The sequence below is a fragment of the Andrena cerasifolii genome, chromosome 2 (assembly GCF_050908995.1).
Source record: "Andrena cerasifolii isolate SP2316 chromosome 2, iyAndCera1_principal, whole genome shotgun sequence".
In the NCBI taxonomy this organism is placed as follows: Eukaryota; Metazoa; Arthropoda; class Insecta; order Hymenoptera; family Andrenidae; genus Andrena; species Andrena cerasifolii.
Window position 1 is genome coordinate 14587399 of NC_135119.1, and position 20306 is coordinate 14607704.

A 20306-nucleotide genomic window follows, 5' to 3' on the forward strand; every position below is an offset into this window, starting at 1 on the left:
ATTTGGCCGGGGTAATATCGCGTCACGCGACTACGCGCAGGGACGCGTTGTTGTTGTTGTTGTTGTTGTACCGGCGATGAAACACGCAGGGCGCATTCGTCCTGTCGTCATACCCGGCGAGGCCCTGGCTGGACCTACTTAATACGTTGGAAATGTTGAATAGTAGGGGCGGTTTAGCAGGCTGAGTAGATCTATTTATTTAGAGTGGGCAAAGGAACGTCCAACGCGCGACGTCTCGGCCGGAGGAGGTCCCAGTGTCCGAAGGAAAGTTAAACAGCGCAGGCAGAATACCGAACGAGGCATCGCGGCTTGTTTTCGAGGAGGGCAGAGGAAAGAAGGCGGCCGTCGGACACGCGGCTCACGACTAGCGCCGCCACTCCGTCTAGCCCGACGTCTACGCTCTGTCAACTGTTTTATATTTAATCTGGGCCGCTTTAGCCAGCAGTAAACAAACACTGTATCGCATGAGCGCCGCTCGAATTAGCCTCAATACCATTTCAAACGGCTGACTCGCATTTATGAAGATGACCGAGGGGTGCTGGCCCACCCGAGTCACGGCGGAGCTGTACGCGCGGCGCTGCGGAGAGCCGTGGAGCCGCGTCGGGTGGGGAGACAGCAACGCCGAGAATACCGCTGCTGGCGCTGCGGCGGGGGAAATCGCGGAGCGGGGTGGTGGAAGCGACGGAGGACTAGTAGTGGGGTGAGCCAACAGAGGGAACTGGTGGGGGACGAGACTGGTGACGTCACTGAGCCCAGTGGCACCGCCTACCAGCGTGCAAGGGGCGGGAGTCTGCCGAGGATTTACGACCGTCGACGATCGCGACATCTAGTGCCGGCGCCGGCAACTACGCCACCCGACCAGTGGCCATTACGCTGTCACGATTGGTCGGGCACGCGGTACAACGCGAATCAGGCGACGGTTTAAATATGGATTTTTTCTCCTTCGCGGCCGACGGAATCGTGACGATCGCGTCGCGTAAATCGAGATTAATTTTCCTGGGGAATCGCGGAACGGCGAGAATGGACGAGCCCCGCGACCACTTTCAGCCGCGCATTTGCTTCCGGCGGTAAATCTATATTTGGCCAATCGAACCGACGTGAACGCACCGCGCTCTTTCCGCTGCTTTTTCGGAAGTCGTTAGCGGGGGATGGCTGTTGCTCCCTTTCCGAACCATGCTCAGACTGGTTGCAGATAATTTTTCAGCAGTTGCCGGAGGTATACCTCCGCCTGCACACCCCATAGAAGCAGTTTTAAAGGCGATGGGGGTGGATGTATCATTAAATTGTCAGGTAAATGACCCTTGAGGAATTCGTCGACTGTATCGCCACGTTAATCGAATTTTTTCGGTGTTTCGCAGATATCAACTTGGGCTTCTTTCTTTTTCTAAGAAGCCAATTATTTTCCACGTACCATTAGTTTTAATACCAGTCACTTAAGGTTAGTTTGACTGTGAGAACCTGTGGCAACGTAATTACGATTATATTGTGAGTATTTTTATAATTTATCTGAAAATCTTTAGTAGAGAATTTCTCCTTGCAAGGGGTGAGCAAATGAATGGGAATGAATTCGAGACTACAAATATACGTTACAAATGCATCAAGCTATTTAGTAAATAAAAAGCTGCAGTAAGTTGCATTAATATTTTACCAACATATCAAAGTCAATATTGTACCATTTTATCAGTTCACATCTCTATATGTTGGTATGTTTTATAACTACCCTAAAAAGACCCCAAGGATCGTTAAGGAATCAGTAACTAAGCCGCTCTTACGGCCGACGCTTAAACTAGGTTGACGTCACCCACTTAAACGGTAAAGTACTAAACTTCCTGTAATGTCCGCAGAGCGTAACTACGACGCGATGAGATTTAACGTCCAAAGCATATAATACCGAATTAAAGAAACAAATTCAAGCCTAATATCCTCAAACTGGTGAATAGATCCAGAAAGAACGAGACTGGTGTAGCTCCTAACGAAATTTGTATGACAATTTACAGAGTAGAATCACTGCTGACAACTATCTACACATCCCTAGAACCTCGATTATGCATCTCTGCAAATGCTGGACCGTCAAAATATTGTTACCACTTAAGCATCTAATTTAAAACTCGGCGCGAACCACCGTGACACCATCGCCTTATTAAATACATTCCGCGACAAACATGTTTATATATTAAAACGAATTTATAGACCTGTCTCCTAATGAGAAAACAAATTTTTACTTTAAATTCGGTATAATGTTCGCAGTAAGTAAATATAGGGACAGTTGGAGTTGTAACCCAAAGATAGACAATAGCGGGAAGATGGTGATTTTGAAAGGAAAATTCCTGACAGGGACATAAGATCGGGAGACATCAGTGGTCGTGGGCCAAGCTACACCGCTGGCGGTTACGTCGGTTTACGGCTGTTTTAACGAGCGCTGTTGCACGCGACTCAGCACTAAACCAGCCTTACAAAACGCAGCCACACTAGTTTAACGTTTTACGGTCGAATTTATTATCTGTTACCTCCTTATATGACGGTACAATAACAATAATTGTCAGTTTTAATTCGATCGTAAATCAGCCGGCAAAGAATTCGCAACGCTTCGCGGGGAACCACACGACGAGGAGCATCGGGCCATCTGTCGTCGCGTTACCGAAATACTGTCTCGACGCGCGCAGCTTTCCGTAGTGCTCGACCGCGCTGGCTTTTGTTCCGTGTTAACGACGAGGGATCGTAGATGGTGCTGGTAGCGCTCCGATCCCGTTCACTGGTATTACCCGCGTTTTACGATTGCGCTTATGCCTCTCTTACGATGTTTTATGTTATTTCTCACGATTGCCTCTTTTGTATGTTTATTTGAACGCGTACGACCGAACCAGAGAACCGATAACGAATCGGGATAATAATTAAACTTGTACTTTGTGTTAATTTTGTTAATTAATGTGTATGGTCCGTAATTGTTTGGCTGAATGGTTGTAGGAGATTTTAGCGTGTATAAACGTCGCGTTTAATTAGCGTGAAGTATGAAAAGTAATTTGTACTGTTTTGGATTTTTACTTTCTTATTTAGTCTATAAATTTATACTAAATAACACGCTGTGATATTTTGTCAGAAAAATGCGCGAGTAAGTTCTTACCATCTCGATGCTTACTATCCGTCGATTGGTGTCTCAACACACTCCGACCCGCTTTGGATTTCTTTTGTGAGGTGGCGCCACTGGAGGCTGCAGTACATAGTGATTTTTAATTTGCACTGTTTAGAATTCTGGTAACACTGCGTCCCAACCGATATTCGATCGAAATTTATGTCGCGGGCATCCCCAGAATTGTAACTTACAGAGTTTAATAGTTACCGTTGTATCGGCCAGAAAAAATAATTCAATATATTTGATCCGTATTAAGGAAAAAAGTAACGAGTCCCCGGATTCGTTACGACGTACAGGAACGTTCCGATAGTGCAATTTCGGTGGCAGAGGTGGGAATAAAAAATTTCATAACAGCAGTCGGGAACGGGGAAAGTTAAACCGGAAGCGGGTACGGGCGTTGGAAAGGCGCGGAAAGTTAATCCAGTGCAATGGTCCCTCTGATTTTTACGAGCGGCAACGTAAGTGGGGTCTCGTGCCGTTCTCATCAACACAAAATCCACGGTGTGTTTCTATGGGTGGCGGCGCTGAACTGGCGAGACGAGTCAAACGTATCTGGCAATGTCATCAGTTACATTTATGAGGCCGTCAAGAATAAAGTGAGCACCTTGAGGTTGCATCATCGTCACTTTAAATCCCGTTTACCCGCTCGTAAAAGTCTTTGACGACTTTGCCGGAGAGCTGCCGGTACAGCACGGCCAACTTGCCCGCCATAAAGTCAAGAAAAGGAGCTCCCCATGCCCCTCAACCCTCCGTCCCGTCTCAACGACCATTCAGCTTTGACTGAAACCGATATCAGAAGAGGGATTGACATTTACTCATTCACCTTCCGTAATAATTGTCGCTCGTTATGTCCAACGACGTCACAATACGGGCAATATCGATTGATTCACCGTTTATGCCACTCGTTACGCTTTCGAGGTCTGGTTTTAGGTTCCACAATCGTAGTAGGCATTCTTGGGATTTCCTGACTGGATAACTTTGTGGTATTGGAAGAGGAAATGACGCTTGTTGCTAGGGACAGTAAATTTTACGCGTGGTTTCATATTTATTTATTAAATCAATACATTCGGAGACACGAATTCGAATATAGGAATCCAGCCGTGGCAGGTTTATCCACCTGTGCCGCTACTCAGAAGGGCCCCCTACGGTCCCATCTTAAAAAAATTATGATTTTATTCAAACACTATATATATATTTTTTTTCTGTACTACTACACTTACCCCGTTTTTAGTAAACTGCCCCTTCATTTTTCCGAAAAAATTGACCTCAGAACGTTCGCTATCTGGGCCAGTTTTCTTAAATCCGCCACTGGAATCCAGTTAGTTGCGGCTATGTTAATTATGTAAATATTTGTTACCTCGTACGGTTTTCCTCCAGCAAAGGAGATTTTATTAATAAACATACAATCGCGTATTTTCTCACCGCAACTAACGCCGCTCTACTATCTACTGTAGCGCGGCACTCGTTACTGGTTCGACTGGCTCGTTCATGAATTGGAAATGTCCTACAGTGGCAGCGAAAGAAGCCATAAAACGAATAAAATCGCCGAGTGTATCGGGAATATCATCGCATCGGCACTACAGCGATACGTATGCCAGCCGACACACTGTCCGAGCGAACAAAAACATTTTCCGCGCCCAGGTCGTTTGCATGCGCGTTAAACGCTTCGTTGTTACATTTTCCAGTACTGATTTTTTATGTAAAAAACATTTATCCTGGAGCATATCTTAACAGATCAGAATCCTGATAGCACTTGATAAAAATATTCATAATAATAAAGACACGTGTGGCGATGACCAAATCGTATTGCGCGAGTAATTCCAGAGACTGTAAATTGCACGCAAGTTAAGTCGCGCGCAATTGAAAACGACACTTATCGTGTCATCGGTAAATAAGGCGCGCGCGCACAGGGGATTAATACATTCTCCTTTGATGGTCAACGTGCGAGATACAAGATTCCATTTTACGATCTCGCTTAAGAGGACAAGGGTATCGTGATTCCCTTCAATGACTGTTTCCATCGGCACGTACTAAAGCCACTCGACCAAACGACCGCTCGGGTCACAGGCAACCTGCGGGAGAGCTATTCCACGTCAAAACGAATAGGTGAAAAATTTAGTTTCACCGATTCTCTTCGAAATTACAGCATTTGTCGATAACCTTGCAAAAACAAAGTATACTAAATTTAAACGGTCTATGTTTTGCAATAGCTAGGCTTTTGTTTTGAAAACGCGTGCGTGCGGACTGACCATGGGATCCGTGCAGTTCCAAGCGGTGTGCACTATCGTAAATTATATTTTTTTGTTAACTGTTCCCAAAATCTCTCCACTTTTTTTAAAAAGGTATTTATTAGTTGAAGACTTAAGAAATCGATTGGTATTTTTTTGAAGCCGGACCGTGGGTGTGAACGACGTCGAATCGCGATTTGAAACTTTCACATCGATTACTGTTAAGTTCATTAACAATAAACAAAATATTCTATATACGTATTGAGAAAGCTCTCCTTCAGCTTTAAAATGAACCCAAGACGGTGGCATTATCTTTAAAATTGACCGAGATATTGCAGTTTAAGTGATGACTCGTCAGCCGATTTTGTTTGAATTTTCGAAACTTTAAGATTAAATATTTCGGAAACTATTTGAAAAAAAATGCTGTAATTTTGAAGAGAATCGGTGAAACTAAATTTTTCACCTATCCGTTTTGACGCGGAATAGCTCGGGACAGACTGCACTTCCCCCCTGGAAACACACAATAAAGTAACGTACCGAGGAATGACACGGTAGCGCCAACTGATCGCGGCGGTCCTGACAACCGCGCGATTCTAGGGACATTTTCATACACCTTACTCAACTTCCTCGGCGGCCATGGTGCACAAGCTACTTATTAGACGCGGTAGAAAAGGCTACTCGAGTCATCGATTGTTCGGAACTTTCCCACACGGGACATAGGGAAGTTTGAAAGTTCTGGACCTGCCGCCCCTCATCCCCTGTCCAATCGGCTTTCTCACCGCGTAAATCTTAGATCTGACGCGTCTCACGGATGACACACGCGGGACGATTCTCTTTTTGCCTCCGAGGAGAGAGGGAGCCCGTCCGCGTCGGAACGGTTGCGTGGCGCGTTATTAAGGTCAGCCACCTGCCGCTCGATGGAGCTCACTTCAGGGATGAACACTATTATACCCCTCTGCGCTATAGCTATACATAACGGGGAAGAAAAAAGGGAAGAAAGCAGCACCGGCAGCAGAAGAAGAAGAAGAAGAGGAGGAGGAGGAGGAGGAGGAGGAGGTGGCGGAGCAGGTACGGGGGATGCAGCGGGGGTTTGGACTGGCTGAACAAAGAAAATAAGAGATGCGAAACGACGACGCGTCGGAGATGGTGCAGGAGGAGAAACGGGGAGCGAGACGGAGGGAGAGCGGCTTTCACCGGGGCGGAGAGAGAGGAGAGAGTCCCGGGACTCCTGGAGCCGGAGAAGAGAATAAAGGAAAAGCGAGAAAAATGTGTCTAACGTGGCAGAGGCAATTCTTCAGCCGGAGTTGCCGCCTTAATGCTCGTCGGAGAAAGGCGATTGGTTCTCGAGAAGAGCCCGTGGGAAAGATGGCCGCCATTTCCCTCCAACCACCCGTGCAAGTGTCTCCCCCCCTGGCCACCTTCCACCTACTCGCTCGCCTCTCTCTTGCACTTCCGTCGGCCGTGGCGGCGAGCTGCGAAAGAAACCCCGTTCGAGGAATAAAGGGGGAGAACACGCTCCGGAGACTCTTATTCTTATTAACTGTTTAATCTTTCCACGTGACGTACGGGACGCATTAAGCTGCGCGGATCTTGTTTATATTTCGCTGAAGCACCACACGAGGATCCGGCGCATCTTCGTTACACAAGAGAGTTCAACGGGGCACCGTCTTCCCTTTCTCCTTTATTCCACACCCTCCCCCCATTACGTCCGGGTAGTTGGTGCGTAATAAAAATCATTTGGACCCACCAACAACGGCGCGCTTGTGAACGAGGAGCACAAGAGGATTATAATTTTCAATATTCCTTTGGTCTTTTCTTAGGAAACACCTATCCCTTCGATGTAACTAACAGCTACCCCTAAACAGAGGCGTTTCTTCAACGTTCGACGAGGACATCGAGCATTTGACTTAATTCGAGGGGGTGGTTTCGTTATCAGGAGCAGAGTTTTGCGCTGTTCCTCATGCAAATCCGGCTTCCACCTTGGATTGAAACTAGGGATGGAGTGCAAAATCACTAACAGTGGTCACGGTCGTGAATGAAGTTAAATCACGACCGTGATCGTGATTTTTTTAACTTGAGTGAATTGTTTACTGTAATCGTAATTTTTTATCTTGATTGAATTATTTTTTACAAGATACTTCAATATAGTTTGCGTTACAGTCAAAGCTTGCTAATTCAACGAATATATACTTAGTATGTACATTCATAAATAGTCAATGTGTGCACGCACTGATTTGATTGGCTAAAGTATTCACATGTACATTACCTATACTTTTTAACTAAAGCGAAGAAATATTCGTTAATTTAAATAGATCAAGAACGACTACATTGGTTCAAAATATACAACTGAGATTCTATGAGCACAGTGAGGACTTGAGAATGTTTCAAGAGAAATTAGAAATTGGGGTTATGTGGCGCGTGCAAAGAGCAGTTATGCTTTCCACCGATCAGAAGCAATCACGAAAATCACGGATCACTGTTGAAAAATCACCGTGATCGGGAATGAACGTGATCGAATCACTCGTGACTCGCAAATCACGGTTCTAGCCAGCACTAATTGAAACATCTTGCTGGAATTAAAAGATGTCGCCGGAGCGCAGGGTGTCGGGAGATAGGGAGTTATCGTGGACGAGGTCGCTGCGTTAACTGAAGAGAGAGAATCGATCTAAATAGTTGGGTGGGCTTTTTGCGGAGGGAAAGAGTGACAAGAGTAGGGGACAGGAGGGTACGAGGGCGCGGCGTAGATAGCGCTGAGTTACATCTCTCAATTATTTGATAATGCCGCCGACACCGAGCCGAGGGGAGCTCGTTAGAACTTAAAATGAGCTCCCGCCGTAATCTTCTCAATGTTTATACTTGCTTCGTAAATCTCCGCGAATCTCGGCGCGGGCATCGTCGTAGCAACGTCGGGAGGAACAATAGATGACACAAAGTTCCCGAAGAGTGGCTCTCCTGGACCTCGTTTAAAATTTTTATACCACGCCGACCGCTGCTCCCGCGTTTCCCGTGAAAACTATCTAGAACCGCGCCCGCTGTGGCTCGGCTGCTCTAACTGCATCTTAATTATCCCTGGTCCCTTTCTCCCATCGCCGGTTGGAAGAAACTAAAGCAGAGCGGACATACGGGTGCCATTATCAGTCCGCGAGGATTCGTATTTATCGCTCTATTAGAGCCTCCCCGCGGGGTTCCCGATAAATACAGCCCGACGCAGATCGCCTCGTAACAGCCACGCGTAAGTTACGCTTTCATGCTTTTCTCGCGTGTCTTCCGCTATCGGCTCGTAAAATCCAATAGCAGCTGAATCTGCGATCTAGCGCGAGCGTAGATACGGAAGGAAGGAGGATCTACTTTCGCGGCAAGATTGCACGCCGATCCGGGACCGTCAAAACAAACTTAAGTTCTGCGATAGTAAATTTTACGCCCTTGCTGCGGTACTCTAAATAGTATTCCTTAAGGGACTCTATCTCTATGTACTCTCTTAGCTACTTAGTGCGCTAGAAGTTCAGTACCACTTCGCGCCATTTTTTCATAGGTATCCATCCGCTGCAGTGTACCAGCCCAAAATCGAACTAGCTCCACGACCGGGTTATACCTATCCGCTGCGCGGCTAGCCGAATAAACGGCTCTATTAACGATAGCCACCAAGATTGCCAGCATGGTACTTCCCAGCGATCCTTGTCCGTTTGCCTGTCGCCCATAAATAGAGCGGCGACGTCCCCGGCCGAGAGGAGGGAAAAGGATTCGACTGGAAACGGCGAAACAACGACCGTGTCGTAGGAACCTGTCGGGCCTGGTGTCTGTCGTATACATAAGGGTCGAGAAGGGGAGACGCGCGACGAGCAGGCAGGGCAACGGGGCGGAGGGAAGGTTCGGGTGGAAGATAGGATTAGTTGTTAGCCGAGAGAAGGCACGGAGGTCAGAGGCTGGGTATATCTAGATTAAGATGCGTCAGAGTCCTTCTCTGGTCCAGGGTAGACAAAGGGGAAGAGATGGACAAAGAGGAGCAGAGGAGAAAGAGAGGTCCCCTTCCGAGACAAAGTGACGAACGACATCACGGAACCTTGAATTTCTTTGGATGTGCACGGGCCCTCGATGATCTCCCCGGCAACGGGAGGAAAGGAGCCAAAGCGGCGGGGAGGGGAGGATCGTGCCGCGTGATGTACGGGCGCAGAGACCACCCCTGGTGATCAAATCCCGCATCTTCCAGACGGTTTCACACAAAACTCATATTTATCGTGTTGCCTACCTGCACGACCAACGGCGTGTCACCCTGTCCCACCTTTATGGCGGACGGGGAGGCTGTCCCCCTCCTCTCTCCTTTAATCTTAGACTATCGCCCGTTATGGCCGGCCGGAGTAATTGCCTCGCAAGCCCGAATTTATTGCAAAGTAGAAACTCGCCTCTCCGCTTAGCCTCTTCGAGAGGGTATGAATGTATAATCATCCGAACTGATACGAATTCCCGCGAGCAGGGTGGCAGATCTAACGTGGGAATCTGCTCCCGCTTGCGCTTCAACCTCTGGCCCCAGCTTCCAGTAATTTTATTAACACCGAAAGCTATCCTCGTCTCCATCTCACCCTTGGAAACGATGGTGCGTCTTCTTCGCCGCAATAACACAGTTCGACAGTCATCTGGACTTGTAACATTCAATAGCTGTTTCTTATAGGTTTTCGTGCCCTGAAAACGAATCCGCAAACCGTTTCTCGCCATCACCCACAGTTTTTGAGAAATTCGAGTTTGGAAAAAAAAATGCAAATTTTCAAAATTCAACATCTTTTGTGTTCAAATCACAAGAAGGAAAAATGTCTGCTGCATCGCATGGAACGGTCAGATTTTCCCCTAGACCCTTAGTTTTGGAAATAAATTGAAGGATATCTTCAAAAATGTGTGCATTTCGGGTGTCCTTTTCCCTTTGATCGATGTTTAAACATATTTAAATATTCATAATGCACTAATAACTTATATCGTTGTATTCGGGAGGGTTCATAGAATAATTTTACGCAACGAGCAACCGAATAAGTATTACCGTTTCCACACAAAAGATGTTCAAACTTGAAAATTTGCGGTTTTTTCTTCAAAATCAAATTTCTCAAAAACTGAGGGTGATGGCGAAAAACGGTTTGCGGATTCGTTTTCAGGGCACGAAAACCTATAAGAAACGGCTATTGAATGTTACAAGTCCGAAAAAAAAGTCAAATTTTGTCGAACTGTGTAATTGCTCGCGGAAGCATACATCGCGACAGAGGAGGGTGAAAGAGACTCCCTGATCGTTTCGTCGGCAATGGGAAGGTAATTCTCGGAGGCAGGGAACGGCAGGGGAAAAATAAAGACATCGGGGCCGTTACGAGCAACTCCTGAAACAATAATCGATTGTTATCGACGCCCTACTCTTCGTGCAGATCGATAGAGAGGGCGGGCGGCGAGCCCGCCAACCGCGAAACGACGACGGTTACGTCATCGTTACTCCTTTTTATTTACAAGTTTCCTCCCCCCTCCGTTCCGCGGGTAATGGCGATAGATGTGTTGCGCGCGTGGAAGAGGGTGGAAATAGACACGGGGGGTTGCCGCTAAAGCAGGGCGATTCCTGCGCGAGGGACGAACGTCGTCCCGTAACTCAAATCCGACTCAATTTCCCAGGAAGAAAGTTCGCCGGGCGGTGGAGACTCCAACGGTGCCCGCCACCAGTCGTCGTCGATCGGTTTATTAACCCACGTCTTTATGACCGATTATTGCGATACTCCTAACGACCGTTCCATCCACAGCCACGATAAAAATTCCTGTAGCTCCCCGTTACCCGGATACCTACTCCTATAACGTATCGCGGCATTCCCGAGTGCTCTGCTACACCCCGAGTGGCAATCAGAATCTTTATCCTGAAATTAAAGCCTGGCATCGCGACTGTACCCGTGGAATTCGAATGCAGAATGATCGAGGGCCCTTTTTTCGCGGATTCGAATTAAATAGTTATCCAAGGAAAACTTCCTCGCTTCTTCTCTTCCTCCATTCCAACTGAAGTCTCGCCATCTGGACCCCCTAAAAAATCGAATATTTAGAAACCCTGGAATCGCAACATCGAACGCGGGGTATCGCATTGCTGGTGGAGGAGGGGCGTGGAGGGGAAATGAGAAATGCCAGCAATGCCCGAAGCGCATTAAGAGGGCTATACGGAACGGCGTCGTAATGAATTAAGGGAAATCAGAAATTGCTTTAAATAGCACCGTAAAAATAAAGTTTATTTAAAGAAGGGTGAAGGGAAAGATGTGGGGGGTTGAGAAGAAAGAAGGGAGAGGGCGCGAAGGGAGAAATGGAGAGGGGAGAGGAGCAGACGACGGTATCCGACTCGGAAGGGGTGCTAAGTCGACGGCGGAACGTGTAGCACGGAAATTGCCGAGGAACGCGTATTAAAATTGCTGGATTTAGTAGGGAGATAAGCTCGCGGCGGGGGCTACGAGCCAAAGGAAAAGAAAAACTCTCTTTTACTTGCGCACTGGCATTACCATCGCCTCTCCGTTGTCGTTATCCAAAGCTTAAAGCCTAGACTGCGCCATCATCCTCCACCGCCGCCGACTCTTACAACTCTTTGGTTTCACCCCCTCCAATCCGCGTGCCATTTAATTCACCGTTTTCCTTCGCTGGATTATGCTTCTTTTGGCTGCTTTCGACGCGTGCCACTTTTCAACATTTCCTTTCGAACTTCAAGGGAGGGAAAGGTGTTTCTTCGTCGTCGTCTTCCCAGCTCTCGGTTGGTCTCATTTCGGTTCATTTGTCTAGGTCGTCCTCGGTGAACCCTGAAACACAAAGGAAAATTGAGTTCAGACCTCAACAGTGATAGGTGTTAAATAGTCCGAACAACCTTATATATTATTTGATAGAATATATAAAGAATAATATATATAAAGAAAGCACCTTTATGTACTTGCAGCTCATTTTGATTTCTCATCTTTTTTTATATGCTAATTATTATTATCTTCTATTCTTTTCTGATTTATTTGATTTCATGTACTTGGCGTAATCTTTTTACTTTTTCGAAGTTTTTTTTACGGAGATATACACTTCTCTTAACAATTGAATAATATAAATACTAGTCATTTCACTTCCCCGCGAGTCATTGAGCTTCGTTTCGTAGTACGTAGGTATTATTATTATTAAGCGTCTTTATTGCACGAACAAAATTCGCAATACAAAAGAAAAGAAGAACCAGACTATCGCAAAGCCGAGGTTCAGTCTAAAGACTGGTCTCCAACCTAATCTAAACTACTTAAGCTATAAGAATGTTTGCGAATGGCAGCAGCAGTTTCATTGTATAGAAGTATATGTAGAAGTAGAAGCAGATTGTTCGAAGGTTTCACATAATATACCCTCTTTGCGTCAACCTCTGATGGAAATAGACACCAGCTTGGTAGAAAAGAGGCTACCGCGTTCCTCTACAATTTTGTCCTTGATTTACTTCCGTAGAAATTGTAATAGTTTATAGAAACTGCTTAGTAAACCGATAGTTGGAGAAGTATTAAAGCCTGCCGCCGTACATCGGCCCCTGGCGAATATGTAGCACCACGTGCCGTTGCGCGAGTCAGGCGAGTGCTCGTTCTAGGCCCCTGAAATCGCGCATTCGTCAATACATTTCTGCATGTGGAAGTCAACAAGATATTTGATTAAAAAATAAACCAGGAAGATCGTCAGGCAACCTGTTACCCACTCGCAGTCGACAATCATTTTCTAATAATACATTCGGGGAAAAAGAACTAATCTGGACAGCTCAATTGGTGGAGCCAGCAGTTGCTAAAGAAACATTCGCCGCCAAAACCCAAAGAAAAAGAGTTCCCAATGCGGTTGAATAAAATTTCCACCTTGGACGGTCGATCGGGCTTGTCGGAGAAACAACTTCCTCCCATCGTTCTTGAAAAACAAAGAAGCAGGGGCCCGCAGATAGTGGCAAAAGTCGAGACTGGTTCCCCGTCTCATCGTTCTCGGCTCCCCCGTAGAAATATATGTATCGTGCCGGTGATTATATTGTTTTCCCGTCTTCGATTCGCGAAGGAGACGGTCTGCGGCGTCGTGTGTAGGTATACACGGCTCGTATAGCCTCATCGGAGGCAATAATCCACCGGGGGAATCCCCCTTACAGCGTCGTGCCCACTCAAACGGTCGTAGACCGCGCTTTTATGCCGTCGTAAAAGCGCAGTAACAATTAATAAGTATCTCGTAAAAGCGATTGTCGTTGACACCTTTTTGAATGACAGGGGCGGGATGAAAGAAGGAGAGGGCGCCAGGGAGAGAAGGCGATAGGAGAGAGAGCAAGAGAGAAGAGGAAGAAGAAGAAGAAGAAGAAGACGGGTTGCTGTCGGCGAGAGTCCCGCGGCAACGGTCGAAGACGTAAAGTAGGTGGCTCCGTGATTGGCCATAAATTTCCTTTACGCTTAAGTCGTTACTTTTAATCAGGCAGTTACGCGCACTGCCGCACCAACTACCTATCAGACTTCTGACGTTTTAACGTACCACGCCTTCCGCAGCCAGGACAAACGCGTCTCACGATTTCGGCTCTCTAGCCTATAGTAGCGTGCAGCTCTGGCCGCTTCTGCTTTTTGTCCAGCGAGAGTCGATGTCGCTAATGATAGCCCGGCTTGTATACGACCCAGGTGTGCTGCCTGGACACCAGGGAGTGCCGCCGCGCCGGCTCCTTTCCGATCGGACTTTTAGATGAACTCGTCTCCGCTCCTGCCAGGGATTATTCCTCCAGCTCATTATCGCGCTTTAATCGCGGACCTCTGCCCGCTGATTTATCCGGCTATGCGATTCGCCGTGTCGCGGATAGCGTATAATTGACCGTTCCCGTGAGATACGGTCGCTACTTGGAACGGGCTACCGCTTAGAACTCTCAGATCGTTCATCGATACGGAACTGCAAACACTTCCCCCATTCGTAGTCTACGTACCAGAGGAGCAGGGCAAACACGATGCTCCTGCGCATAATTAATTGCATTCGGTCGAGTCTACCTGATTAGACATAGGAACCTAAGCGATCCTCGAAGGAACTTTGCATTTTCTATCTTCTAACGACACTCGCGATCATAAATGTCTGGATTGTCCCACAGGCGATGACCTGCAATTGTCAAGGGGCAGTGCACGCCAGGTTTCACCAGTTTTCTTTTCATTAAACCACGCGTACCTCCATAGTGCTCCCGTGGTCTACATGCATCACGGTGTTTCCCGCGACAAAATGGGAACGCGGAGCAAGCAACGCGTTTCCTCCGGCAATCTCCCGAAGAGGTCGTTGCCGGTGAATTATCGGCCGGTCCCGATAACGCGGAATTAGATTCCGCGCCATCGAAAAGTTAATTTCCTTTTGGCCAGCCTTGAGCGGCGCGCACCTATGAATATTCGGCTATTTTCTCGGCTCGCCGGAACCAGATTTAACGGAAGACAGAGCGCGCAGTTAAACGTACGCGCCCGCCACGCAACAACAAATACAATTCCGCCCTGTTCCGCCCCCCTGCTAGTTCCTGCCACCCCCTGGGCCGTTGGTAGAGGGCGGGCGCGCTGCGGCGTTTCACAGGGGGTTGCGAAAGGGCACGAGAGGGAGAGAGCAGGCTAGATAATAATGCGCGAACCGGATATAGGGAAACGGTGGCCGCAAAGCCACGGTCAGGTCCGCGTCGTTGCCTTAATTAAGTTACACGCCGCTCGCATTGTTCCGAGCGTATAAATGTCACTGCAAAAGAGGGGAGAATGATATTAATTAGTTTCAATATCGGCTTCTCTCGTTGGCCAGACCACGCTGTGGATCTTTCTCTCTTTCTCTCCCTCGCTCTTTCTCGCACTCTCATATTTTCGTCGCGGAAATAGGCACGTTGGCGAACTGATGGCCCCTTTTTCAGGAGAAGATGAGCGTTGGACGGCGAAGGAACGAGTATTTTTTTGAGTGCGCTCGAGTTACATCGAAACGGAGGGTGGTTTCTGGTCGATCGATTTTTCGAATATTTTCAACGAGGTCCGTGCACAAGCTTACGGCTAAGCCGGGGCCGTAAACATAATTTTTAATTATTGTTAACGCCTTTAAATACGGTCCGCGGGAATCGCGTTAAATATCGCCGGGGCGCGCTCGTGCGCCGCCGGAAATTGTCGAAATATTTACGGAGATAAGAACCGTGAACGGCTGGGAATTATGGGCAGGCTATTAACGATACATTAGTACGTGGGTGGGGGGCAATGATTTTCACTAATTCTCGTTTTTATGTCAGAGCAACGAACGCCGCCCCGCGCACACTCGCGTTATTACGGCTATCGTTTTTATCCGCGATTCTGCCGCGGTTTTCATTTCCTGCAAATTATGTATTTATGAAGCTCTCGCGGTGTGAATGTTATCTACGCTTGCGAATTCTTATGAAGCAAACAATCGCGAATATACTCACGCGTCTTTTATTGTGAGCATGTGCGGTCCAATTTGTCTAACAGTGTTTGCAAGGAATATATTTTATTTTTGCAGCATACTTCATAGCTGGTAAGTAGAATCACACGTTTTCGTTGTTTTTTTTTCATCTTTTGCGTCGCAGAATGATTACAAAATTAAGCCACTTAATTTTGGATAGTTCAACTTTGGACGTTCGCCAATTTGTTAATTCTTCATCAATCTAATTAATCTTAGTCTCTGTCATAGCGACAGTCGTACTGATTACAAATCTTTTTGATTTTTTTGTTTCAGGTAAGGTGAATGTCCCAATTTCTGCTCGTTTAAGAGGTTACTCGTCATAAAGAAGGTGTAAAAAATTTGTTTGTGATGAAAATTTGCAGAGTAATTGATTAATTCTTTAATAATAAACCACCCAATTCAAAAACTATTTAAGAAAGATATTTCAAGATGTTTAGCTACTAGTAATTTGTAATTAAATATAATGCTCTAAATGTCCGTATTTCTGCTCACGAAAAATAGCGATGTACGTATTTCTGCTCACCATTTGTACCAATTTCTGCTCACATAATATGTTGCCTTTTCAGGTTAAAATAAGTTACATCTTTCATGGAGATGTTTCATAACACAACAGTAAAGCATAAAATAATGATAAACAAGAAATAAAATGCCTGCGAATATTAACCCTTCGTGGTCACACGAGGTGTACTACAATTTTTTTTCTTTGCGAATATTTCTAATTAGGTATTAAAATTGAAAAATTTGGTGAATTTTAACAAAGGAATCGCTTTTTTCCCCAACCATTATTTCATCTACAAATTTCATCGTATCAAAATTTACATTTCTAGAAAAAAAAACGATTACAAAAGTTAAAAGATTGAAAAATACGAAAATGGTAATTCAAAAATAACGCTGGGGTGCAGTGACCCCATGTGACCAATTTATGATTATAAGAAGGTGTGACCACGAAGGGTTAAATAAGAAACTACGAGGTCGCCTGACGATCCATCGCTTTTTTCAATAAGAATGCAACCGAAGGATACAACTCCATGACGTTTCAGCAGCCTGCGTAAAATAATCCTGAAAACGGAGACCAAACAATGCTTCCAACTCAGTGACTCGATAGCCCTAAAAGTACCTAAGTCGATAGTCGCCCCTGAAATCTCGAGCCCCCGATTCGCGGGTTCTTAAGGAACAATTACAGCGCCTCGCGGTAATTAATTACTGGGGGCCCCAGTGCAATTGCCGATCGAGTTAAGCGATGTTCGATGTGGACGTTTCGGGGGTATAAATGAGGTGCGTATAGAGGGGCAGGAGGGACCAGGCATCCGGGTGGCGCTAAGCCAGCTTTCTCCGGCCCCGAAGGGCGCGGAGACGTTGGAAATACGTGGAAGGAAAGGACGGAGGGCAGAGCAATAGCCTTTACGACTCACCCATAGTATCAAACGATCTATCCGACCATTAAGATAGTCTCGAAACGATTCGGTAACCTTTGGGTCCGTGGAAAGCGATACGCTATCAAGCTGGTAGCCCGGTCGCGGCATTTTCGTGAGCGTATAGGAAAGCCGCCCTTTTGCCTCCTCTCGTCCGTCCTTTCACCCATCGCCATTTTGTCTTCTTTCTTGCATCCCGCGACGCCGACAGGATTACTTACTGCCACTTCCTTCGATAGAGGGATAGAGCCACGCTTATCTGATTTCACCTCGCGATCCTATCGCACCCCTGCCTTCATCTCTCGCCAATTCGTCAACGACATTCGTCGCTAGTTATCGTCACCTTCTCTTTCATTTACAGGCCTCCTAAGTGGTGATAATCGGGATTCGTCGTGTCCCACGACAGCTTTCCTTGAAATTCAATTAGCCGAACCCTGGGTCACAGAGTTTACTTTGAAACGAGGAGAAGGAACCGCACGTCTGCGAGCGATGCTCTCTAGAGGAAAAGCAGAGGCTGGGTATGTACTGTTGAAGCAATCGGATAGCGAAAATTGGGTGTACTCCGATTAAACGCCTTTCATTTCATTACGCGATTCGCGCGAATTTCGTTCCCCTGGCAAATGTTGATCAGGAGAATCATTGGGAGTGCTATCAGATTGGGGCTAATACGGTAGTAGATAATGGCGCTTTCGTGTACCTAGCCGCTGTCTTTTCCCGTTACGACCCCCGTAAGGCAGACGCGTCTGAACCGAGGAAACGTCGTCGAAATGGGGACACGCTTCTTAGAGGTTTCCCTTTTCAAATAAAACCCATAGCGGAAGATTGCGATTGCGTAATTTTTAACGTAACCGGTCGCGACACTTCTATCATTTTTATAGAAACCTCTCCAACCACGTCTGCCTCTATAAATCCAACGAAATCGTCATTGAAGCGGGGGGAAAGGCACTCTTGGGCGCTGGAGTTCATTAAAAGGGAAAAGGGTCGGTTTTCCAAGGAAGCCGGCGATCGTTTATCTTCTCCATGGATATTATCTGTCCGCGAACTACCCCTCTAAACACACGATGGGGACAAGTCTGTAGGGTCATCGAGAAAGGAGGCGATCCCTTACAGAAAACTCGCTCGTAACTGCGGAGTAATAGTTTTCCTTCCGAGGCTCTGCTTTCCTCAGCATCGACGTTAAAAATTCATCGAATAAGAGGGTAGTTAACTACAATACTGCAGAAGCAAGTCGCCGGAAGTACACCCTCCGGTCGTCCTGGGCCGGACACTCCATCAGGGGTCTTGATCAAGACCATTTAAACGGGCCGCGCAGGAAAAACGCGCGACTCGAAACTAGAAACGGCCAGATAAAATATAAAACGCAATAAGGGTGTTCGGTTAAGAGGCGGCCGGTAAAAAGACGCCGGTGGCGAGGGTGTGGGTGCCATGCATATACATCGAAGGGAATAGAGAGAGCGTGGTGCGCGTAGGAAGTGGGGACAGGGCTTGCGCGGCAGCATTGCCGGAAACCCCGTGTTTCACGAGGGGGGAGGGCCACCCCTGGCTGCACGGGAGACGGGATGGGAGAGGAGGACGAAGGGAGACGACGGTTCTGCGAGTTTCTAGGATGGTTTCAGAGTGGAGAAGGGGTGGAATGGAATGGAATGGAGTCGAGCGTAGTGGCCGTGGAGCGGCGAGGGGGTTGCCTAGGGGCCGAGGGGACGAGGGGTTCGGAGATTGATAACGCAATTCCAAGACTGCCATTACCCCCGTCCACCAAACTCGCTTCGTCGCTTCTATCTTTTTTGCTTCTGCCTCCCTCTCTCGCTCTCCCCTACCACCCACCCCAACCTCCTCCTGTCGCTCTCTCTCTCTCTCTCTTTCTCTCTCTCTCTGTTGCGTCGACCGAGAACCGGCGAGTTTTAGAAATGTTAACTCCATAAATGCCACGCTGTTTCGCCTCTTTTTTCCTCTTCTTTCGGAAAGGCGAGGGGCCGAGGGCGGAGAGTGAGGTGAGGTAAGGTAGCTCGACACGCAGCCACGCAGCATCTCGCTTATGGCGAATAAAAGGGATCAGGTTACCGTGGGGAGAGTGAAGAATCGCGAATGGCCGCGGCGTAACGCGAAACGTACCCTCGATTGTTCGCTGGTCGCGATCACGAGCGTTTCCGGTGATCGAGGGGCTCTTTCTTGGTCGCGGTCGAATCGATGACGCGGACGGAGTTTACAGAGTCCGTAGCTTTTGCGGACGGAGTTTACAGAGTCTGTAGCTTTTTGCGGGAAATCGTTTCCCCGCCGTGTTTCGCCGAACGATTGTTTCCTGCTTTTCTAACGATCAATCGAAGCCTTTACTGCGAAGGAAAGGGGTGTTTTTGCGTCCGCGCGGAAGCCGGAAAGGAAACGTTGGGAAACGGTGGTCGTTGGGGAAAGCTGGGTTGATCTTAATTCTAAAGACGAAAGGGGAATACCTGCGCAAGAGGTCGAGAGGAGTCGTGGAGATTGATAATCCAATTTCAAGACTCCCATTATCTCCGCCCACCAGCTCGCTCCAGACCTTCCAGATCCTTCGAGGTTCTTTCAGGATTTTCCTTGCTTTTGACTTTTTCCGTCTATAAGAGTTGATGAATTTTATGAATGGTCCTCTCCATTCCCTGGCACGTAGAAGGGCCGGGGAAATGGAACGTTTGATCGAAGATTTCTCGAAAAATTTCACTAAAATCACTGGTAACGTCGAACCTTTCGCCCGAGCAGTTTCTCATACTGGCCCTCCGCGGTATCGAAGCATCGACGGCGGAACGAGACATCGCTACAGACTGCGAAAATGTACGCTACCACAACTACGAAAATATGATTGGTACCGTCAAATAGAGGAACATTGGCAGGTTTTTGATACATTTTGTTATATAATGTAGAAATTAAAATGTTTACAGTTGCTGTAAGTATCCTATCATAACATTGCATGTTTCGTGATTGTACTACAAGTGTTAAAATGCATAAAATTTTTGTCATTTTCTTCTTTAATACATGTTAAATACCAGCCGGTACGGGGTAACATTGGCACATCATATAAATAACAGTAACAGGTTATATTTTGCTACTCTAAAGTCAGTAAAGATTTGTTCAGACACGTCC

General features: G+C 47.0%; 1 long non-coding RNA gene across 1 annotated transcript in view; it reads right to left on the reverse strand.

Moving 5' to 3' along the window:
* Positions 1-10324: 10324 nt before the first annotated feature.
* LOC143366157 (uncharacterized) overlaps positions 10325-20306 on the reverse strand; it is an 83994-nt gene continuing 74012 nt past the window's right edge. Inside the window, exons 2-3 of the long non-coding RNA XR_013084677.1 lie at positions 11856-12146; positions 10325-11391 (exon numbers count right to left, since the gene is read on the reverse strand). This is a non-coding gene — a long non-coding RNA (uncharacterized LOC143366157). The remainder of the gene's footprint in view (positions 11392-11855; positions 12147-20306) is intronic.